This window comes from Hyla sarda, unplaced genomic scaffold (genome assembly GCF_029499605.1).
Source record: "Hyla sarda isolate aHylSar1 unplaced genomic scaffold, aHylSar1.hap1 scaffold_270, whole genome shotgun sequence".
NCBI classification, from domain to species: Eukaryota; Metazoa; Chordata; class Amphibia; order Anura; family Hylidae; genus Hyla; species Hyla sarda.
Window position 1 is genome coordinate 70791 of NW_026609396.1, and position 23944 is coordinate 94734.

General features: G+C 47.0%; 7 non-coding genes across 7 annotated transcripts; all 7 read right to left on the reverse strand.

The window, feature by feature from the left end:
- Positions 1–1676: 1676 nt before the first annotated feature.
- On the reverse strand, positions 1677–1867 carry LOC130325127 (U2 spliceosomal RNA). Its single transcript, XR_008869994.1, has one exon. It is a non-coding gene; the product is annotated as a U2 spliceosomal RNA (small nuclear RNA).
- A 2081-nt stretch (positions 1868–3948) lies between these two features.
- LOC130325128 (U2 spliceosomal RNA) lies at positions 3949–4139 on the reverse strand. The gene has a single exon (XR_008869995.1). It is a non-coding gene; the product is annotated as a U2 spliceosomal RNA (small nuclear RNA).
- A 2079-nt stretch (positions 4140–6218) lies between these two features.
- LOC130325130 (U2 spliceosomal RNA) lies at positions 6219–6409 on the reverse strand. The gene has a single exon (XR_008869996.1). It is a non-coding gene; the product is annotated as a U2 spliceosomal RNA (small nuclear RNA).
- Positions 6410–14130: 7721 nt separating this feature from the next.
- On the reverse strand, positions 14131–14321 carry LOC130325131 (U2 spliceosomal RNA). Its single transcript, XR_008869997.1, has one exon. It is a non-coding gene; the product is annotated as a U2 spliceosomal RNA (small nuclear RNA).
- A 2098-nt stretch (positions 14322–16419) lies between these two features.
- Positions 16420–16610, reverse strand: LOC130325073 (U2 spliceosomal RNA). The gene has a single exon (XR_008869954.1). It is a non-coding gene; the product is annotated as a U2 spliceosomal RNA (small nuclear RNA).
- A 2096-nt stretch (positions 16611–18706) lies between these two features.
- On the reverse strand, positions 18707–18897 carry LOC130325133 (U2 spliceosomal RNA). Its single transcript, XR_008869999.1, has one exon. It is a non-coding gene; the product is annotated as a U2 spliceosomal RNA (small nuclear RNA).
- A 2087-nt stretch (positions 18898–20984) lies between these two features.
- LOC130325134 (U2 spliceosomal RNA) lies at positions 20985–21175 on the reverse strand. Its single transcript, XR_008870000.1, has one exon. It is a non-coding gene; the product is annotated as a U2 spliceosomal RNA (small nuclear RNA).
- Positions 21176–23944: the final 2769 nt, after the last annotated feature.

The following is a 23944-nucleotide window of genomic DNA, read 5'->3' on the forward strand; positions in this document are numbered from 1 at the left end:
CCCATTGGACTTACCTGTGTGGGTTAAACCCGGGTTATTTGACAACCTATGGCGGTGATGGTTCTGCTCAGGCAGAGCAGTGCTGATGCTCCTCATAAAGCTGTCGCTGCTGTGAAGGTTCTAGGTGACATCACAAATCCCTATGGTTACATACACAACAAAGCTGGGTTGTTGTTGTTTACACTCTGCAAGGCCTGTGGAAGTGAGTGACATCATAGCACTGTAGTTCTGAGGGTTCTAGATGGATGCAACAATCTCCTGTTGCTTCTATGAAGGCCATAATAGACGACATCACCAAACAGCTCCATAGTCACATACACAGCAAAGGAGAGATGTTGTTTACACCTAGTGATGTCAGTGGTATTGAGTGACATCACAGCACAGTGCTCAGGCTCCTGGGCCTGGACACAGCAGCGGCTGCAATATCTCAACGGAGAATACGTTTATATATATGTGTGTGTGTGCGCGTATATATATATATATATATATATATATATATATTTCTCCGCCGAAATCACTTTTAAACCCATTTCCACCTTTTTTTCCCTTCTCTTCCTCTTACTTTTTTTTCACGTTTTTTTACGTTTTTCTCCTTTTCGCCTCTTTTCTGGGCGTATTATTCTTCTTTTTCTTCTTTTTTTTCGTCTAATGCATACCCCATCAGTGCAGCAATGCTTATTCAATACCGCCAGCAGATGGAGACACTGGGGGATAATTTTCTAAGGATTTATACTGATTTTTCCTGTCTGAATTTGTCGCACAGAAAGTTGCAGGCCAAATATGTGTGACATTTCTGCGACTTTAGCTTCTAGAGCATTTTTACAACATTATACATAGGTGCTGAATACATAAAAAGCGACTGTTCAGCGACAGACAAGTCGCATCGGCTGAAAGTAGGCCAGAATGTCAGTCCATGTTGGAGCAGGTTTAGATACAGTCTAAAGTATAGATCTCAAAGTCTGTGCACAGAATTTAGCAAGGGCCTCGCACCTTCTGATGCATCAGGTAGGTGCACAATAGCATAGCCTAACCCTCTGTACTTTGGTCTATATTGATGCGGGACATAGACAGCCAGCTGATGACCAATCCATTAGTGCAATGGATGGCTGGAAGCATTTGTCTTTGCCTTTGCAATACCACAGAAGCAATGCATGGTCAATGTACAGCAATGACACACCTGTGTGAACAGCCAGGAGACCCCCCCCCCCCCCCCATGTTATGTTACATAGTTACATAGTTAGTACGGTCGAAAAAAGACATATGTCCATCAAGTTCAACCAGGGAATTAAGGGGTAGGGGTGTGGCGCGATATTGGGGAAGGGATGAGATTTTATATTTCTTCATAAGCATTAATCTTATTTTGTCAATTAGGAACATTCAGCACCCACCCGCTATCAAGGCAGCTGCCTATCATGTCATGCCCTACCTGCACAGGTGTGCTGGCTACTCAAATGATCCAATTAAGGAGGCCATTTAGTCAGCAGCAGCAGAAGTCCTGTGCCTGGACGCTCCAACAGCGGCCAGACACAAGCAGAAGCAGAAGCAGCAGAAGCAGCAGCAGCACCACCTTTTGTTTTTTGGCTGCAGCAGCAGCAAGGCCCACAGGGCTGGCTAGCTGGCTAGCCAGCAAGCAGGTAGCAATGAAAGTAGGAATCTTTCTTTTTAACCCTGTAAGGGGGTGGTGCACTGTACCCGAAGATACTGCCATATCGGGTCAATGCATAGGGCGACGGAAGCAAGCTTCGAAATCGGCCCCCGTTCTCAAAAATCCATTTAATATATGGTCCCCAGATAGGGGACGTATCAGATATTAAACTGATAAGAACAGATACTACACTTGATCTTAGCCAAAAGGCCGAGAAGCGATAACCGTGAAAGGGGCGGGCCCAACAAGGTGCCCTTCATGGGCACTATCACTGCTTGCTGTCAGGGAGGCTGCCAGACAATTTTCCATGCACACTCTGGGCTGGGGGGCAGTCAACCACCAGTACACACAGCAGAACCTAAACCCATACCATTATTGCTAAGCAGCAAGACAGGGGCCCATTGCACTCCCACGGGGCCTTTTTAAATGCAATCCATAACCCTGATTTGCCAGGAACCCTTCTTACTCCTCCTACTTGCATGTGACACTGGGCTTAGGATCTGCATAGGAAACACACACACAAGCACACACCTACCTTTGTTGCCTGCAGATGCCTCCTTGGCTGTCCCCAAACGGTATCAAACCAACACCCACGGGAAGCTGTAAGCATAGAGGACATGCCTGCACCCCATTGGACTTACCTGTGTGGGTTAAACCCGGGTTATTTGACAACCTATGGCGGTGATGGTTCTGCTCAGGCAGAGCAGTGCTGATGCTCCTCATAAAGCTGTCGCTGCTGTGAAGGTTCTAGGTGACATCACAAATCCCTATGGTTACATACACAACAAAGCTGGGTTGTTGTTGTTTACACTCTGCAAGGCCTGTGGAAGTGAGTGACATCATAGCACTGTAGTTCTGAGGGTTCTAGATGGATGCAACAATCTCCTGTTGCTTCTATGAAGGCCATAATAGACGACATCACCAAACAGCTCCATAGTCACATACACAGCAAAGGAGAGATGTTGTTTACACCTAGTGATGTCAGTGGTATTGAGTGACATCACAGCACAGTGCTAAGGCTCCTGGGCCTGGACACAGCAGCGGCTGCAATATCTCAACGGAGAATACGTTTATATATATGTGTGTGTGTGCGCGTATATATATATATATATATATATATATATATATATATATATTTCTCCGCCGAAATCACTTTTAAACCCATTTCCACCTTTTTTTCCCTTCTCTTCCTCTTACTTTTTTTTCCACGTTTTTTTAAGTTTTTCTCCTTTTCGCCTCTTTTCTGGGCGTATTATTCTTCTTTTTCTTCTTTTTTTTCGTCTAATGCATACCCCATCAGTGCAGCAATGCTTATTCAATACCGCCAGCAGATGGAGACACTGGGGGATAATTTTCTAAGGATTTATACTGATTTTTCCTGTCTGAATTTGTCGCACAGAAAGTTGCAGGCCAAATATGTGTGACATTTCTGCGACTTTAGCTTCTAGAGCATTTTTACAACATTATACATAGGTGCTGAATACATAAAAAGCGACTGTTCAGCGACAGACAAGTCGCATCGGCTGAAAGTAGGCCAGAATGTCAGTCCATGTTGGAGCAGGTTTAGATACAGTCTAAAGTATAGATCTCAAAGTCTGTGCACAGAATTTAGCAAGGGCCTCGCACCTTCTGATGCATCAGGTAGGTGCACAATAGCATAGCCTAACCCTCTGTACTTTGGTCTATATTGATGCGGGACATAGACAGCCAGCTGATGACCAATCCATTAGTGCAATGGATGGCTGGAAGCATTTGTCTTTGCCTTTGCAATACCACAGAAGCAATGCATGGTCAATGTACAGCAATGACACACCTGTGTGAACAGCCAGGAGACCCCCCCCCCCCCATGTTATGTTACATAGTTACATAGTTAGTACGGTCGAAAAAAGACATATGTCCATCAAGTTCAACCAGGGAATTAAGGGGTAGGGGTGTGGCGCGATATTGGGGAAGGGATGAGATTTTATATTTCTTCATAAGCATTAATCTTATTTTGTCAATTAGGAACATTCAGCACCCACCCGCTATCAAGGCAGCTGCCTATCATGTCATGCCCTACCTGCACAGGTGTGCTGGCTACTCAAATGATCCAATTAAGGAGGCCATTTAGTCAGCAGCAGCAGAAGTCCTGTGCCTGGACGCTCCAACAGCGGCCAGACACAAGCAGAAGCAGCAGAAGCAGCAGCAGCACCACCTTTTGTTTTTTGGCTGCAGCAGCAGCAAGGCCCACAGGGCTGGCTAGCTGGCTAGCCAGCAAGCAGGTAGCAATGAAAGTAGGAATCTTTCTTTTTAACCCTGTAAGGGGGTGGTGCACTGTACCCGAAGATACTGCCATATCGGGTCAATGCATAGGGCGACGGAAGCAAGCTTCGAAATCGGCCCCCGTTCTCAAAAATCCATTTAATATATGGTCCCCAGATAGGGGACGTATCAGATATTAAACTGATAAGAACAGATACTACACTTGATCTTAGCCAAAAGGCCGAGAAGCGATAACCGTGAAAGGGGCGGGCCCAACAAGGTGCCCTTCATGGGCACTATCACTGCTTGCTGTCAGGGAGGCTGCCAGACAATTTTCCATGCACACTCTGGGCTGGGGGGCAGTCAACCACCAGTACACACAGCAGAACCTAAACCCATACCATTATTGCTAAGCAGCAAGACAGGGGCCCATTGCACTCCCACGGGGCCTTTTTAAATGCAATCCATAACCCGGATTTGCCAGGAACCCTTCTTACTCCTCCTACTTGCATGTGACACTGGGCTTAGGATCTGCATAGGAAGCACACACACAAGCACACACCTACCTTTGTTGCCTGCAGATGCCTCCTTGGCTGTCCCCAAACGGTATCAAACCAACACCCACGGGAAGCTGTAAGCATAGAGGACATGCCTGCACCCCATTGGACTTACCTGTGTGGGTTAAACCCGGGTTATTTGACAACCTATGGCGGTGATGGTTCTGCTCAGGCAGAGCAGTGCTGATGCTCCTCATAAAGCTGTCGCTGCTGTGAAGGTTCTAGGTGACATCACAAATCCCTATGGTTACATACACAACAAAGCTGGGTTGTTGTTGTTTACACTCTGCAAGGCCTGTGGAAGTGAGTGACATCATAGCACTGTAGTTCTGAGGGTTCTAGATGGATGCAACAATCTCCTGTTGCTTCTATGAAGGCCATAATAGACGACATCACCAAACAGCTCCATAGTCACATACACAGCAAAGGAGAGATGTTGTTTACACCTAGTGATGTCAGTGGTATTGAGTGACATCACAGCACAGTGCTAAGGCTCCTGGGCCTGGACACAGCAGCGGCTGCAATATCTCAACGGAGAATACGTTTATATATATGTGTGTGTGTGCGCGTATATATATATATATATATATATATATATATTTCTCCGCCGAAATCACTTTTAAACCCATTTCCACCTTTTTTTCCCTTCTCTTCCTCTTACTTTTTTTTTCACATTTTTTTACGTTTTTCTCCTTTTCGCCTCTTTTCTGGGCGTATTATTCTTCTTTTTCTTCTTTTTTTTCGTCTAATGCATACCCCATCAGTGCAGCAATGCTTATTCAATACCGCCAGCAGATGGAGACACTGGGGGATAATTTTCTAAGGATTTATACTGATTTTTCCTGTCTGAATTTGTCGCACAGAAAGTTGCAGGCCAAATATGTGTGACATTTCTGCGACTTTAGCTTCTAGAGCATTTTTACAACATTATACATAGGTGCTGAATACATAAAAAGCGACTGTTCAGCGACAGACAAGTCGCATCGGCTGAAAGTAGGCCAGAATGTCAGTCCATGTTGGAGCAGGTTTAGATACAGTCTAAAGTATAGATCTCAAAGTCTGTGCACAGAATTTAGCAAGGGCCTCGCACCTTCTGATGCATCAGGTAGGTGCACAATAGCATAGCCTAACCCTCTGTACTTTGGTCTATATTGATGCGGGACATAGACAGCCAGCTGATGACCAATCCATTAGTGCAATGGATGGCTGGAAGCATTTGTCTTTGCCTTTGCAATACCACAGAAGCAATGCATGGTCAATGTACAGCAATGACACACCTGTGTGAACAGCCAGGAGACCCCCCCCCCCCCCCATGTTATGTTACATAGTTACATAGTTAGTACGGTCGAAAAAAGACATATGTCCATCAAGTTCAACCAGGGAATTAAGGGGTAGGGGTGTGGCGCGATATTGGGGAAGGGATGAGATTTTATATTTCTTCATAAGCATTAATCTTATTTTGTCAATTAGGAACATTCAGCACCCACCCGCTATCAAGGCAGCTGCCTATCATGTCATGCCCTACCTGCACAGGTGTGCTGGCTACTCAAATGATCCAATTAAGGAGGCCATTTAGTCAGCAGCAGCAGAAGTCCTGTGCCTGGACGCTCCAACAGCGGCCAGACACAAGCAGAAGCAGAAGCAGCAGAAGCAGCAGCAGCACCACCTTTTGTTTTTTGGCTGCAGCAGCAGCAAGGCCCACAGGGCTGGCTAGCTGGCTAGCCAGCAAGCAGGTAGCAATGAAAGTAGGAATCTTTCTTTTTAACCCTGTAAGGGGGTGGTGCACTGTACCCGAAGATACTGCCATATCGGGTCAATGCATAGGGCGACGGAAGCAAGCTTCGAAATCGGCCCCCGTTCTCAAAAATCCATTTAATATATGGTCCCCAGATAGGGGACGTATCAGATATTAAACTGATAAGAACAGATACTACACTTGATCTTAGCCAAAAGGCCGAGAAGCGATAACCGTGAAAGGGGCGGGCCCAACAAGTTGCCCTTCATGGGCACTATCACTGCTTGCTGTCAGGGAGGCTGCCAGACAATTTTCCATGCACACTCTGGGCTGGGGGGCAGTCAACCACCAGTACACACAGTAGAACCTAAACCCATACCATTATTGCTAAGCAGCAAGACAGGGGCCCATTGCACTCCCACGGGGCCTTTTTAAATGCAATCCATAACCCGGATTTGCCAGGAACCCTTCTTACTCCTCCTACTTGCATGTGACACTGGGCTTAGGATCTGCATAGGAAACACACACACAAGCACACACCTACCTTTGTTGCCTGCAGATGCCTCCTTGGCTGTCCCCAAACGGTATCAAACCAACACCCACGGGAAGCTGTAAGCATAGAGGACATGCCTGCACCCCATTGGACTTACCTGTGTGGGTTAAACCCGGGTTATTTGACAACCTATGGCGGTGATGGTTCTGCTCAGGCAGAGCAGTGCTGATGCTCCTCATAAAGCTGTCGCTGCTGTGAAGGTTCTAGGTGACATCACAAATCCCTATGGTTACATACACAACAAAGCTGGGTTGTTGTTGTTTACACTCTGCAAGGCCTGTGGAAGTGAGTGACATCATAGCACTGTAGTTCTGAGGGTTCTAGATGGATGCAACAATCTCCTGTTGCTTCTATGAAGGCCATAATAGACGACATCACCAAACAGCTCCATAGTCACATACACAGCAAAGGAGAGATGTTGTTTACACCTAGTTGTTACGCCGAGCGCTCCGGGTCCCCGCTCCTCCCCGGAGCGCTCGCTACACTTCCCTCACTGCAGCGCCCCGGTCGGTTCCACGGACCCGGGGCGCTGCGTTACCACCTCCGGCCGGGATGCGATTCGCGATGCGGGTAGCGCCCGCTCGCGATGCGCACCCCGGCTCCCGTACCTGACTCGCTCCCCGTCAGTTCTGTCCCGGCGCGCGCGGCCCCGCTCCCTAGGGCGCGCGCGCGCCGGGTCTTTGCGATTTAAAGGGCCACTGCACCGCTGATTGGTGCAGTGGTTCCAATTAGTGTTTACACCTGTGCACTTCCCTATATCACCTCACTTCCCCTTCACTCCCTCGCCGGATCTTGTTGCCCTAGTGCCAGTGAAAGCGTTCCTTGTGTGTTCCTTGCCTGTGATTCCAGACCTTCTGCCGTTGCCCCTGACTACGATCCTTGCTGCCTGCCCCGACCTTCTGCTACGTCCGACCTTGCTTCTGTCTACTCCCTTGTACCGCGCCTATCTTCAGCAGCCAGAGAGGTTGAGCCGTTGCTAGGGGATACGACCTGGTCACTACCGCCGCAGCAAGACCATCCCGCTTTGCGGCGGGCTCTGGTGAAAACCAGTAGTGACTTAGAACCGATCCTCTAGCACGGTCCACGCCAATCCCTCTCTGGCACAGAGGATCCACCACCTGCCAGCCGGCATCGTGACAGTAGATCCGGCCATGGATCCCGCTGAAGTTCCTCTGCCAGTTGTCGCTGACCTCACCACGGTGGTCGCCCAGCAGTCACAACAGATTGCGCAACAAGGCCAACAGCTGTCTCAACTGACTGTTATGCTACAACAGTTACTACCACAGCTCCAGCAATCATCTCCTCCGCCAGCTCCTGTACCTCCTCCGCAGCGAGTGGCCGCTTCTGGAATACGACTATCCTTGCCGGATAAATTTGATGGGGACTCTAAGTTTTGCCGTGGCTTTCTTTCCCAATGTTCATTACACTTGGAGATGATGTCGGACCAGTTCCCCACTGAAAGGTCTAAGGTGGCTTTCGTAGTCAGCCTGCTGTCTGGAAAAGCCCTGGCTTGGGCCACACCGCTCTGGGACCGCAATGACCCCGTCACTGCCTCTGTACACTCCTTCTTCTCGGAAATTCGAAGTGTCTTTGAGGAACCTGCCCGAGCCTCTTCTGCTGAGACTGCCCTGTTGAACCTGGTCCAGGGTAATTCTTCCGTTGGCGAGTATGCCGTACAGTTCCGTACCCTTGCTTCAGAATTATCCTGGAATAATGAGGCACTCTGCGCGACCTTTAAAAAAGGCCTATCCAGCAACATTAAAGATGTTCTGGCCGCACGAGAAATCCCTGCTAACCTACATGAACTCATCCATCTTGCCACTCGCATTGACATGCGTTTTTCCGAACGGCGTCAGGAGCTCCGCCAGGATATGGACTCTGTTCGCACGAGGCGTTTCTTCTCCCCGGCTCCTCTCTCCTCTGGTCCCCTGCAACCTGTTCCTGTGCCTCCCGCCGTGGAGGCTATGCAGGTCGACCGGTCTCGCCTGACACCCCAAGAGAGGACACGACGCCGCATGGAGAATCTCTGCCTGTACTGTGCTAGTACCGAACACTTCCTGAAGGATTGTCCTATCCGTCCTCCCCGCCTGGAAAGACGTCCGCTGACTCCGCACAAAGGTGAGACAGTCCTTGATGTCTACTCTGCTTCTCCACGTCTTACGGTGCCTGTGCGGATGTCTGCCTCTGCCTTCTCCTTCTCTGCTGTGGCCTTCTTGGACTCTGGATCTGCAGGAAATTTTATCTTGGCCTCTCTCGTCAACAGGTTCAACATCCCGGTGACCAGTCTCGCCAGACCCCTCTACATCAATTGTGTAAACAATGAAAGATTGGACTGTACTATACGTTTCCGCACGGAGCCCCTTCTAATGCGCATCGGATCTCATCACGAGAGGATTGAACTGTTGGTCCTCCCCAATTGCACTTCTGAAATCCTTCTTGGACTTCCCTGGCTTCAACTCCATTCCCCAATCCTGGATTGGTCCACTGGGGAGATCAAGAGTTGGGGGCCCTCTTGTTCCAAGGACTGCTTAAAACCGGTTCCCAGTAAACCTTGCCGTGTCCCTGTGCTTCCTCATGTAACCGGTCTCCCTAAGGCCTATATGGACTTTGCGGACGTTTTTTGCAAAAAACAAGCTGAGACTCTACCTCCTCACAGGCCTTATGATTGTCCCATTGACCTCCTCCCGGGCACTACTCCACCCCGGGGCAGAATCTATCCTCTGTCCGTCCCAGAGACTCTTGCCATGTCTGAATACGTCCAAGAAAATTTAAAAAAGGGCTTTATCCGTAAATCCTCCTCTCCTGCCGGAGCCGGATTTTTCTTTGTGTCCAAAAAAGATGGCTCTCTACGTCCTTGCATTGACTACCGCGGTCTTAATAAAATCACGGTTAAGAACCGCTACCCCCTACCCCTCATCTCTGAACTCTTTGATCGTCTCCAAGGTGCCCATATTTTTACCAAACTGGACTTAAGAGGTGCCTATAATCTCATCCGCATCAGAGAGGGGGATGAATGGAAAACGGCATTTAACACCAGAGATGGACACTTTGAGTATCTGGTCATGCCCTTTGGTCTATGCAACGCCCCTGCCGTCTTCCAAGACTTTGTTAATGAAATTTTTCGTGATCTCCTATACTCCTGTGTTGTTGTATATCTGGACGATATCCTGATTTTTTCTGCCAATCTTGAAGAACACCGCCAGCATGTCCGTATGGTTCTTCAGAGACTTCGTGATAATCAACTCTATGCCAAAATAGAGAAATGTCTGTTTGAATGCCAATCTCTTCCTTTTCTAGGATACTTGGTCTCTGGCCAGGGACTACAAATGGACCCAGATAAACTCTCTGCCGTCTTAGATTGGCCACGCCCCTCCGGACTCCGTGCCATCCAACGTTTTTTGGGGTTCGCCAATTATTACAGGCAATTTATTCCACATTTTTCTACCATTGTGGCTCCTATTGTGGCTTTAACAAAAAAAAATGCCGATCCCAAGTCTTGGCCTCCTCAAGCGGAAGACGCCTTTAAACGACTCAAGTCTGCCTTTTCTTCGGCTCCCGTGCTCTCCAGACCTGACCCATCTAAACCCTTCCTATTGGAGGTTGATGCCTCCTCAGTGGGAGCTGGAGCTGTCCTTCTACAAAAAAACTCTTCCGGGCATGCTGTTACTTGTGGTTTTTTTTCCAGGACCTTCTCTCCGGCGGAGAGGAACTACTCCATCGGGGATCGAGAGCTTCTAGCCATTAAATTAGCACTTGAGGAATGGAGGCATCTGCTGGAGGGATCAAGATTTCCAGTTATTATTTACACCGATCACAAGAACCTCTCCTACCTCCAGTCTGCCCAACGGCTGAATCCTCGTCAGGCCAGGTGGTCTCTGTTCTTTGCCCGATTTAATTTTGAAATTCACTTTCGGCCTGCTGATAAGAACATTAGGGCCGATGCTCTCTCTCGTTCCTCAGATGCCTCTGAAATTGAACTCTCTCCTCAACACATCATTCCTCCTGACTGCCTGATTTCCACTTCTCCAGCCTCCATCAGGCAAACTCCTCCTGGAAAGACCTTTGTTTCTCCACGCCAACGCCTTGGGATCCTCAAATGGGGTCACTCCTCCCATCTCGCAGGTCATGCGGGCATTAAGAAATCTGTGCAACTCATCTCTCGCTTCTATTGGTGGCCGACTCTAGAGACTGATGTGGTGGACTTTGTGCGAGCCTGCACTATCTGTGCCCGGGATAAGACTCCTCGCCAGAAGCCCGCTGGTTTTCTTCATCCTCTACCTGTCCCCGAACAACCTTGGTCTCTGATTGGTATGGATTTTATTACTGACTTACCCCCATCCCATGGCAACACTGTTATTTGGGTGGTCGTTGATCGATTCTCCAAAATGGCACATTTCATCCCTCTTCCTGGTCTTCCTTCAGCGCCTCAGTTGGCTAAACAATTTTTTGTACACATTTTTCGTCTTCACGGGTTGCCTACACAGATCGTCTCGGATAGAGGCGTCCAATTTGTGTCTAAATTCTGGAGGGCTCTCTGTAAACAACTCAAGATTAAATTAAATTTTTCTTCTGCATACCATCCTCAATCCAATGGACAAGTAGAGAGAATTAACCAGATCTTGGGTGACTATTTACGACATTTTGTTTCCTCCCGCCAGGATGACTGGGCAGATCTTCTACCTTGGGCCGAATTCTCGTATAATTTCAGAATCTCTGAATCTTCCTCCAAATCTCCGTTTTTCGTGGTGTACGGCCGTCACCCTCTTCCCCCCCTCCCTACCCCCTTGCCCTCTGGTCTGCCCGCTGTGGATGAAATTTCTCGTGATCTTTCCACCATATGGAAAGAGACCCAAAATTCTCTCTTACAGGCTTCTTCTCGCATGAAGAGATTCGCAGATAAGAAAAGAAGAGCTCCTCCCATTTTTTCCCCTGGAGACAAGGTATGGCTCTCCGCTAAATATGTCCGTTTCCGTGTCCCGAGCTATAAGTTGGGACCACGCTATCTTGGTCCTTTTAAAGTTTTGTGTCAAATTAATCCTGTCTCTTACAAACTTCTTCTTCCTCCTTCTCTTCGTATCCCTAATGCCTTTCACGTCTCTCTTCTTAAACCTCTCATCCTCAACCGTTTTTCTCCTAAATCTGTTCCTCCCACTCCTGTTTCCGGCTCCTCGGACATCTTCTCTGTCAAAGAGATCTTGGCCTCTAAAAAGGTCAGAGGAAAAACTTTTTTTTTAGTGGATTGGGAGGGTTGTGGTCCAGAAGAGAGGTCCTGGGAACCTGAGGACAATATCCTGGACAAAAGTCTGATCCTCAGGTTCTCAGGCCCCAAGAAGAGGGGGAGACCCAAGGGGGGGGGTACTGTTACGCCGAGCGCTCCGGGTCCCCGCTCCTCCCCGGAGCGCTCGCTACACTTCCCTCACTGCAGCGCCCCGGTCGGTTCCACGGACCCGGGGCGCTGCGTTACCACCTCCGGCCGGGATGCGATTCGCGATGCGGGTAGCGCCCGCTCGCGATGCGCACCCCGGCTCCCGTACCTGACTCGCTCCCCGTCAGTTCTGTCCCGGCGCGCGCGGCCCCGCTCCCTAGGGCGCGCGCGCGCCGGGTCTTTGCGATTTAAAGGGCCACTGCACCGCTGATTGGTGCAGTGGTTCCAATTAGTGTTTACACCTGTGCACTTCCCTATATCACCTCACTTCCCCTTCACTCCCTCGCCGGATCTTGTTGCCCTAGTGCCAGTGAAAGCGTTCCTTGTGTGTTCCTTGCCTGTGATTCCAGACCTTCTGCCGTTGCCCCTGACTACGATCCTTGCTGCCTGCCCCGACCTTCTGCTACGTCCGACCTTGCTTCTGTCTACTCCCTTGTACCGCGCCTATCTTCAGCAGCCAGAGAGGTTGAGCCGTTGCTAGGGGATACGACCTGGTCACTACCGCCGCAGCAAGACCATCCCGCTTTGCGGCGGGCTCTGGTGAAAACCAGTAGTGACTTAGAACCGATCCTCTAGCACGGTCCACGCCAATCCCTCTCTGGCACAGAGGATCCACCACCTGCCAGCCGGCATCGTGACACTAGTGATGTCAGTGGTATTGAGTGACATCACAGCACAGTGCTAAGGCTCCTGGGCCTGGACACAGCAGCGGCTGCAATATCTCAACGGAGAATACGTTTATATATATGTGTGTGTGTGCGCGTATATATATATATATATATATATATATATATATATTTCTCCGCCGAAATCACTTTTAAACCCATTTCCACCTTTTTTTCCCTTCTCTTCCTCTTACTTTTTTTTCACGTTTTTTTACGTTTTTCTCCTTTTCGCCTCTTTTCTGGGCGTATTATTCTTCTTTTTCTTCTTTTTTTTCGTCTAATGCATACCCCATCAGTGCAGCAATGCTTATTCAATACCGCCAGCAGATTGAGACACTGGGGGATAATTTTCTAAGGATTTATACTGATTTTTCCTGTCTGAATTTGTCGCACAGAAAGTTGCAGGCCAAATATGTGTGACATTTCTGCGACTTTAGCTTCTAGAGCATTTTTACAACATTATACATAGGTGCTGAATACATAAAAAGCGACTGTTCAGCGACAGACAAGTCGCATCGGCTGAAAGTAGGCCAGAATGTCAGTCCATGTTGGAGCAGGTTTAGATACAGTCTAAAGTATAGATCTCAAAGTCTGTGCACAGAATTTAGCAAGGGCCTCGCACCTTCTGATGCATCAGGTAGGTGCACAATAGCATAGCCTAACCCTCTGTACTTTGGTCTATATTGATGCGGGACATAGACAGCCAGCTGATGACCAATCCATTAGTGCAATGGATGGCTGGAAGCATTTGTCTTTGCCTTTGCAATACCACAGAAGCAATGCATGGTCAATGTACAGCAATGACACACCTGTGTGAACAGCCAGGAGACCCCCCCCCCCCCCATGTTATGTTACATAGTTACATAGTTAGTACGGTCGAAAAAAGACATATGTCCATCAAGTTCAACCAGGGAATTAAGGGGTAGGGGTGTGGCGCGATATTGGGGAAGGGATGAGATTTTATATTTCTTCATAAGCATTAATCTTATTTTGTCAATTAGGAACATTCAGCACCCACCCGCTATCAAGGCAGCTGCCTATCATGTCATGCCCTACCTGCACAGGTGTGCTGGCTACTCAAATGATCCAATTAAGGAGGCCATTTAGTCAGCAGCAGCAGAAGTCCTGTGCCTGGACGCTCCAACAGCGGCCAGACACAAGCAGAAGCAGAAGCAGCAGAAGCAGCAGCAGCACCACCTTTTGTTTTTTGGCTGCAGCAGCAGCAGCAAGGCCCACAGGGCTGGCTAGCTGGCTAGCCAGCAAGCAGGTAGCAATGAAAGTAGGAATCTTTCTTTTTAACCCTGTAAGGGGGTGGTGCACTGTACCCGAAGATACTGCCATATCGGGTCAATGCATAGGGCGACGGAAGCAAGCTTCGAAATCGGCCCCCGTTCTCAAAAATCCATTTAATATATGGTCCCCAGATAGGGGACGTATCAGATATTAAACTGATAAGAACAGATACTACACTTGATCTTAGCCAAAAGGCCGAGAAGCGATAACCGTGAAAGGGGCGGGCCCAACAAGGTGCCCTTCATGGGCACTATCACTGCTTGCTGTCAGGGAGGCTGCCAGACAATTTTCCATGCACACTCTGGGCTGGGGGGCAGTCAACCACCAGTACACACAGCAGAACCTAAACCCATACCATTATTGCTAAGCAGCAAGACAGGGGCCCATTGCACTCCCACGGGGCCTTTTTAAATGCAATCCATAACCTGGATTTGCCAGGAACCCTTCTTACTCCTCCTACTTGCATGTGACACTGGGCTTAGGATCTGCATAGGAAACACACACACAAGCACACACCTACCTTTGTTGCCTGCAGATGCCTCCTTGGCTGTCCCCAAACGGTATCAAACCAACACCCACGGGAAGCTGTAAGCATAGAGGACATGCCTGCACCCCATTGGACTTACCTGTGTGGGTTAAACCCGGGTTATTTGACAACCTATGGCGGTGATGGTTCTGCTCAGGCAGAGCAGTGCTGATGCTCCTCATAAAGCTGTCGCTGCTGTGAAGGTTCTAGGTGACATCACAAATCCCTATGGTTACATACACAACAAAGCTGGGTTGTTGTTGTTTACACTCTGCAAGGCCTGTGGAAGTGAGTGACATCATAGCACTGTAGTTCTGAGGGTTCTAGATGGATGCAACAATCTCCTGTTGCTTCTATGAAGGCCATAATAGACGACATCACCAAACAGCTCCATAGTCACATACACAGCAAAGGAGAGATGTTGTTTACACCTAGTGATGTCAGTGGTATTGAGTGACATCACAGCACAGTGCTAAGGCTCCTGGGCCTGGACACAGCAGCGGCTGCAATATCTCAACGGAGAATACGTTTATATATATGTGTGTGTGTGCGCGTATATATATATATATATATATATATATATATATATATATATATATATATTTCTCCGCCGAAATCACTTTTAAACCCATTTCCACCTTTTTTTCCCTTCTCTTCCTCTTACTTTTTTTTCACGTTTTTTTACGTTTTTCTCCTTTTCGCCTCTTTTCTGGGCGTATTATTCTTCTTTTTCTTCTTTTTTTTCGTCTAATGCATACCCCATCAGTGCAGCAGTGCTTATTCAATACCGCCAGCAGATGGAGACACTGGGGGATAATTTTCTAAGGATTTATACTGATTTTTCCTGTCTGAATTTGTCGCACAGAAAGTTGCAGGCCAAATATGTGTGACATTTCTGCGACTTTAGCTTCTAGAGCATTTTTACAACATTATACATAGGTGCTGAATACATAAAAAGCGACTGTTCAGCGACAGACAAGTCGCATCGGCTGAAAGTAGGCCAGAATGTCAGTCCATGTTGGAGCAGGTTTAGATACAGTCTAAAGTATAGATCTCAAAGTCTGTGCACAGAATTTAGCAAGGGCCTCGCACCTTCTGATGCATCAGGTAGGTGCACAATAGCATAGCCTAACCCTCTGTACTTTGGTCTATATTGATGCGGGACATAGACAGCCAGCTGATGACCAATCCATTAGTGCAATGGATGGCTGGAAGCATTTGTCTTTGCCTTTGCAATACCACAGAAGCAATGCATGGTCAATGTACAGCAATGACACACCTGTGTGAACAGCCAGGAGACCCCCCCCCCCCCCCCCATGTTATGTTACATAGTTACATAGTTAGTACGGTCGAAAAAAGACATATGTCCATCAAGTTCAACCAGGGAATTAAGGGGTAGGGGTGTGGCACGATATTGGGGAAGGGATGAGATTTTACATTTCTTCATAAGCATTAATCTTATTTTGTCAATTAGGAACATTCAGCACCCACCCGCTATCAAGGCAGCTGCCTATCATGTCATGCCCTACCTGCACAGGTGTGCTGGCTACTCAAATGATCCAATTAAGGAGGCCATTTAGTCAGCAGCAGCAGAAGTCCTGTGCCTGGACGCTCCAACAGCGGCCAGACACAAGCAGAAGCAGAAGCAGCAGAAGCAGCAGCAGCACCACCTTTTGTTTTTTGGCTGCAGCAGCAGCAAGGCCCACAGGGCTGGCTAGCTGGCTAGCCAGCAAGCAGGTAGCAATGAAAGTAGGAATCTTTCTTTTTAACCCTGTAAGGGGGTGGTGCACTGTACCCGAAGATACTGCCATATCGGGTCAATGCATAGGGCGACGGAAGCAAGCTTCGAAAACGGTCCCCGTTCTCAAAAATCCATTTAATATATGGTCCCCAGATAGGGGACGTATCAGATATTAAACTGATAAGAACAGATACTACACTTGATCTTAGCCAAAAGGCCGAGAAGCGATAACCGTGAAAGGGGCGGGCCCAACAAGGTGCCCTTCATGGGCACTATCACTGCTTGCTGTCAGGGAGGCTGCCAGACAATTTTCCATGCACACTCTGGGCTGGGGGGCAGTCAACCACCAGTACACACAGCAGAACCTAAACCCATACCATTATTGCTAAGCAGCAAGACAGGGGCCCATTGCACTCCCACGGGGCCTTTTTAAATGCAATCCATAACCCGGATTTGCCAGGAACCCTTCTTACTCCTCCTACTTGCATGTGACACTGGGCTTAGGATCTGCATAGGAAACACACACACAAGCACACACCTACCTTTGTTGCCTGCAGATGCCTCCTTGGCTGTCCCCAAACGGTATCAAACCAACACCCACGGGAAGCTGTAAGCATAGAGGACATGCCTGCACCCCATTGGACTTACCTGTGTGGGTTAAACCCGGGTTATTTGACAACCTATGGCGGTGATGGTTCTGCTCAGGCAGAGCAGTGCTGATGCTCCTCATAAAGCTGTCGCTGCTGTGAAGGTTCTAGGTGACATCACAAATCCCTATGGTTACATACACAACAAAGCTGGGTTGTTGTTGTTTACACTCTGCAAGGCCTGTGGAAGTGAGTGACATCATAGCACTGTAGTTCTGAGGGTTCTAGATGGATGCAACAATCTCCTGTTGCTTCTATGAAGGCCATAATAGACGACATCACCAAACAGCTCCATAGTCACATACACAGCAAAGGAGAGATGTTGTTTACACCTAGTGATGTCAGTGGTATTGAGTGACATCACAGCACAGTGCTAAGGCTCCTGGGCCTGGACACAGCAGCGGCTGCAATATCTCAACGGAGAATACGTTTATATATATGTGTGTGTGTGCGCGTATATATATATATATATATATATATATATATATATATATATATATATATTTCTCCGCCGAAATCACTTTTAAACCCATTTCCACCTTTTTTTCCCTTCTCTTCCTCTTACTTTTTTTTCACGTTTTTTTACGTTTTTCTCCTTTTCGCCTCTTTTCTGGGCGTATTATTCTTCTTTTTCTTCTTTTTTTTCGTCTAATGCATACCCCATCAGTGCAGCAATGCTTATTCAATACCGCCAGCAGATGGAGACACTGGGGGATAATTTTCTAAGGATTTATACTGATTTTTCCTGTCTGAATTTGTCGCACAGAAAGTTGCAGGCCAAATATGTGTGACATTTCTGCGACTTTAGCTTCTAGAGCATTTTTACAACATTATACATAGGTGCTGAATACATAAAAAGCGACTGTTCAGCGACAGACAAGTCGCATCGGCTGAAAGTAGGCCAGAATGTCAGTCCATGTTGGAGCAGGTTTAGATACAGTCTAAAGTATAGATCTCAAAGTCTGTGCACAGAATTTAGCAAGGGCCTCGCACCTTCTGATGCATCAGGTAGGTGCACAATAGCATAGCCTAACCCTCTGTACTTTGGTCTATATTGATGCGGGACATAGACAGCCAGCTGATGACCAATCCATTAGTGCAATGGATGGCTGGAAGCATTTGTCTTTGCCTTTGCAATACCACAGAAGCAATGCATGGTCAATGTACAGCAATGACACACCTGTGTGAACAGCCAGGAGACCCCCCCCCCCCCCCATGTTATGTTACATAGTTACATAGTTAGTACGGTCGAAAAAAGACATATGTCCATCAAGTTCAACCAGGGAATTAAGGGGTAGGGGTGTGGCGCGATATTGGGGAAGGGATGAGATTTTATATTTCTTCATAAGCATTAATCTTATTTTGTCAATTAGGAACATTCAGCACCCACCCGCTATCAAGGCAGCTGCCTATCATGTCATGCCCTACCTGCACAGGTGTGCTGGCTACTCAAATGATCCAATTAAGGAGGCCATTTAGTCAGCAGCAGCAGAAGTCCTGTGCCTGGACGCTCCAACAGCGGCCAGACACAAGCAGAAGCAGAAGCAGCAGAAGCAGCAGCAGCACCACCTTTTGTTTTTTGGCTGCAGCAGCAGCAAGGCCCACAGGGCTGGCTAGCTGGCTAGCCAGCAAGCAGGTAGCAATGAAAGTAGGAATCTTTCTTTTTAACCCTGTAAGGGGGTGGTGCACTGTACCCGAAGATACTGCCATATCGGGTCAATGCATAGGGCGACGGAAGCAAGCTTCGAAATCGGCCCCCGTTCTCAAAAATCCATTTAATATATGGTCCCCAGATAGGGGACGTATCAGATATTAAACTGATAAGAACAGATACTACACTTGATCTTAGCCAAAAGGCCGAGAAGCGATAACCGTGAAAGGGGCGGGCCCAACAAGGTGCCCTTCATGGGCACTATCACTGCTTGCTGTCAGGGAGGCTGCCAGACAATTTTCCATGCACACTCTGGGCTGGGGGGCAGTCAACCACCAGTACACACAGCAGAACCTAAACCCATACCATTATTGCTAAGCAGCAAGACAGGGGCCCATTGCACTCCCACGGGGCCTTTTTAAATGCAATCCATAACCCGGATTTGCCAGGAACCCTTCTTACTCCTCCTACTTGCATGTGACACTGGGCTTAGGATCTGCATAGGAAACACACACACAAGCACACACCTACCTTTGTTGCCTGCAGATGCCTCCTTGGCTGTCCCCAAACGGTATCAAACCAACACCCACGGGAAGCTGTAAGCATAGAGGACATGCCTGCACCCCATTGGACTTACCTGTGTGGGTTAAACCCGGGTTATTTGACAACCTATGGCGGTGATGGTTCTGCTCAGGCAGAGCAGTGCTGATGCTCCTCATAAAGCTGTCGCTGCTGTGAAGGTTCTAGGTGACATCACAAATCCCTATGGTTACATACACAACAAAGCTGGGTTGTTGTTGTTTACACTCTGCAAGGCCTGTGGAAGTGAGTGACATCATAGCACTGTAGTTCTGAGGGTTCTAGATGGATGCAACAATCTCCTGTTGCTTCTATGAAGGCCATAATAGACGACATCACCAAACAGCTCCATAGTCACATACACAGCAAAGGAGAGATGTTGTTTACACCTAGTGATGTCAGTGGTATTGAGTGACATCACAGCACAGTGCTAAGGCTCCTGGGCCTGGACACAGCAGCGGCTGCAATATCTCAACGGAGAATACGTTTATATATATGTGTGTGTGTGCGCGTATATATATATATATATATATATATATATATATATATATATATATATTTCTCCGCCGAAATCACTTTTAAACCCATTTCCACCTTTTTTTCCCTTCTCTTCCTCTTACTTTTTTTTTTCACGTTTTTTTACGTTTTTCTCCTTTTCGCCTCTTTTCTGGGCGTATTATTCTTCTTTTTCTTCTTTTTTTTCGTCTAATGCATACCCCATCAGTGCAGCAATGCTTATTCAATACCGCCAGCAGATGGAGACACTGGGGGATAATTTTCTAAGGATTTATACTGATTTTTCCTGTCTGAATTTGTCGCACAGAAAGTTGCAGGCCAAATATGTGTGACATTTCTGTGACTTTAGCTTCTAGAGCATTTTTACAACATTATACATAGGTGCTGAATACATAAAAAGCGACTGTTCAGCGACAGACAAGTCGCATCGGCTGAAAGTAGGCCAGAATGTCAGTCCATGTTGGAGCAGGTTTAGATACAGTCTAAAGTATAGATCTCAAAGTCTGTGCACAGAATTTAGCAAGGGCCTCGCACCTTCTGATGCATCAGGTAGGTGCACAATAGCATAGCCTAACCCTCTGTACTTTGGTCTATATTGATGCGGGACATAGACAGCCAGCTGATGACCAATCCATTAGTGCAATGGATGGCTGGAAGCATTTGTCTTTGCCTTTGCAATACCACAGAAGCAATGCATGGTCAATGTACAGCAATGACACACCTGTGTGAACAGCCAGGAGACCCCCCCCCCCCCCCATGTTATGTTACATAGTTACATAGTTAGTACGGTCGAAAAAAGACATATGTCCATCAAGTTCAACCAGGGAATTAAGGGGTAGGGGTGTGGCGCGATATTGGGGAAGGGATGAGATTTTATATTTCTTCATAAGCATTAATCTTATTTTGTCAATTAGGAACATTCAGCACCCACCCGCTATCAAGGCAGCTGCCTATCATGTCATGCCCTACCTGCACAGGTGTGCTGGCTACTCAAATGATCCAATTAAGGAGGCCATTTAGTCAGCAGCAGCAGAAGTCCTGTGCCTGGACGCTCCAACAGCGGCCAGACACAAGCAGAAGCAGAAGCAGCAGCAGCACCACCTTTTGTTTTTTGGCTGCAGCAGCAGCAAGGCCCACAGGGCTGGCTAGCTGGCTAGCCAGCAAGCAGGTAGCAATGAAAGTAGGAATCTTTCTTTTTAACCCTGTAAGGGGGTGGTGCACTGTACCCGAAGATACTGCCATATCGGGTCAATGCATAGGGCGACGGAAGCAAGCTTCGAAATCGGCCCCCGTTCTCAAAAATCCATTTAATATATGGTCCCCAGATAGGGGACGTATCAGATATTAAACTGATAAGAACAGATACTACACTTGATCTTAGCCAAAAGGCCGAGAAGCGATAACCGTGAAAGGGGCGGGCCCAACAAGGTGCCCTTCATGGGCACTATCACTGCTTGCTGTCAGGGAGGCTGCCAGACAATTTTCCATGCACACTCTGGGCTGGGGGACAGTCAACCACCAGTACACACAGCAGAACCTAAACCCATACCATTATTGCTAAGCAGCAAGACAGGGGCCCATTGCACTCCCACGGGGCCTTTTTAAATGCAATCCATAACCCGGATTTGCCAGGAACCCTTCTTACTCCTCCTACTTGCATGTGACACTGGGCTTAGGATCTGCATAGGAAACACACACACAAGCACACACCTACCTTTGTTGCCTGCAGATGCCTCCTTGGCTGTCCCCAAACGGTATCAAACCAACACCCACGGGAAGCTGTAAGCATAGAGGACATGCCTGCACCCCATTGGACTTACCTGTGTGGGTTAAACCCGGGTTATTTGACAACCTATGGCGGTGATGGTTCTGCTCAGGCAGAGCAGTGCTGATGCTCCTCATAAAGCTGTCGCTGCTGTGAAGGTTCTAGGTGACATCACAAATCCCTATGGTTACATACACAACAAAGCTGGGTTGTTGTTGTTTACACTCTGCAAGGCCTGTGGAAGTGAGTGACATCATAGCACTGTAGTTCTGAGGGTTCTAGATGGATGCAACAATTGGGGATTTTCCTAGTATTATGACGGAAAATATGGATTTTATAAAAGACAGGAGGCGAGCATTATATGCATTGTTCTTCTTTACTGCAGACATATAGCAGCCCATAAACAGTTAAATTCCACAAGAAAAAACTTTACACACAATGTGAAACGTACAGGTGTGACCACCTAACTTGCTAGATAAATGTAACCAATGAGAATACAGGATCCCATATATAAGGTTCAGGTAAAGCATATTCTTCCTCTTCTTTGTGCGGATAGATAAGTTCAACATAAAGTCCAATAAGTAAGGTCCAACTGAAAAATTTTCTGTAACTTCGAAAAACTGTAGAATGACTGAATAGGGTTGTATACAATTTGGACTCCTTCAATGATGTAATTGGAGGAAAACTTGAGAGAGGAAAGAGGTCATCATCCAAAAGAATATAAATTGAAGAACGTAGGTCGACATCCCTGGTTGATTAATAAGCTGAAATATATCAAAATATAATAGTTAGAAGGGTGGTAGAGGGAGGGATAATGCTCGCCTCCTGTCTTTTATAAAATCCATATTTTCCGTCATAATACTAGGAAAATCCCCAATTTTATAACAAGACAGGAGGCTCGCATTATATGCATGTTTAAAGTTATCGAATTATATTCAACAAACAAAAAATAATAATCAATTATAGTAATGACATAGATATATGGGAATCAGGTCTATAATAAAAGGTTTTAAAAGTTGAATCTGAAGACCAATTAGCTGCCTTCAGAAGGTCTGATAAAGAGCCACCTGTTTGAATTATTTTAGTGGATACTGCTCCTCTAACAGAATGAGCCCCAAATACCGAAGTATCGATACCAGCCATACACATGACGTTTCTGACCCATCTAGCTAGAGTTGCAGAAGAAACAGGTAAATGAGGTTTACAGAAGGAAATGAGTAATTGAGAACAAGCAGAATGTCGAAGTGTTAAAGTTCTAGTCTCATATGCTTGAAGACATTTGACTACACAAAGTTTGTCGTTATGAGGAAAGGATGGATAAAACACCTGACGAATATTAGTTTTTGTCCTTTTATATATAAAGAAGATAACTCCTTGAGGGGAGAATTGTCTTTGAGATACATCAAGAATTCTGACATCAGAAATCCTTTTAATGGATATTAGACAGAGTAACGTAGTTAATTTAAAAGACAGAAGTTTTAACGAAAGAGTATCATTATCTTGCCACGAATTAAATAATTCTAAAATTAAATTGACATCCCAAGTAGATTGATATTTGGGAGTGGGTGGACGTTTAAAACGCATGCCTTTTAGAAGTTTACATACAATCGGATGTTTCCCAATGGGGAGAGTATTTACTGGAGAGTGATAGAAAGATATGGCTGATCGGTACAGGTTCAACGTACGATACGCTTTTCCTGAATCAAAAGAAGCCGATAGATAATTCAAGATACAGGGAATAGGTGCCGATATGGGATCCAGATCCCGTTGTAGGCACCAATCAGACCAAAGTCTCCAGGCTGATCTATAAGCGATCCTGGTGCCTGGAGCCCATGCTTCTGATAAAATGTCTCTAGTTGATTGAGAAAGTACGTACTCCGAGGGGATTGGCCTGAAATTAACCAAGCTACAAGTTGAAGTTGTTGCGACACAATCAGTGGATGTGGATTCCCTAGGGGGTCTAACAACAAATTGTTGAGATTGGGTAAGATCCTTGGATAATCTATTAACATCCCCAATATTTGGGGGAACCAAGGTTGTGATGGCCACCACGGAGTTATTAGTACTACCGAAGCTTTCTGAATTGAGATCTGGAAAAGTAACCTGGGGATCAGAATGAAGGGGGGAAACGCATATAGTCTCTGATTTGGCCAAATTTGTATGAGAGCATCTGTCCCTAATGATTCGGGATCCGGGCGCCAACTGAAGAATCTTTGAATCTGACGATTCAGTCTGGAAGCGAACAGGTCCAAGTATAGAGGACCCCACAAAAGATGAAGTTGGTGAAATATAGAAGGATCTAATCTCCAATCGCTGTAATCCTTGAGATAGCGGGAATTCCAATCGGCTATTATATTGGAAAGGCCCGGGATGTACTCTGCTTTGAGAATGATCTCCCTGTCCAA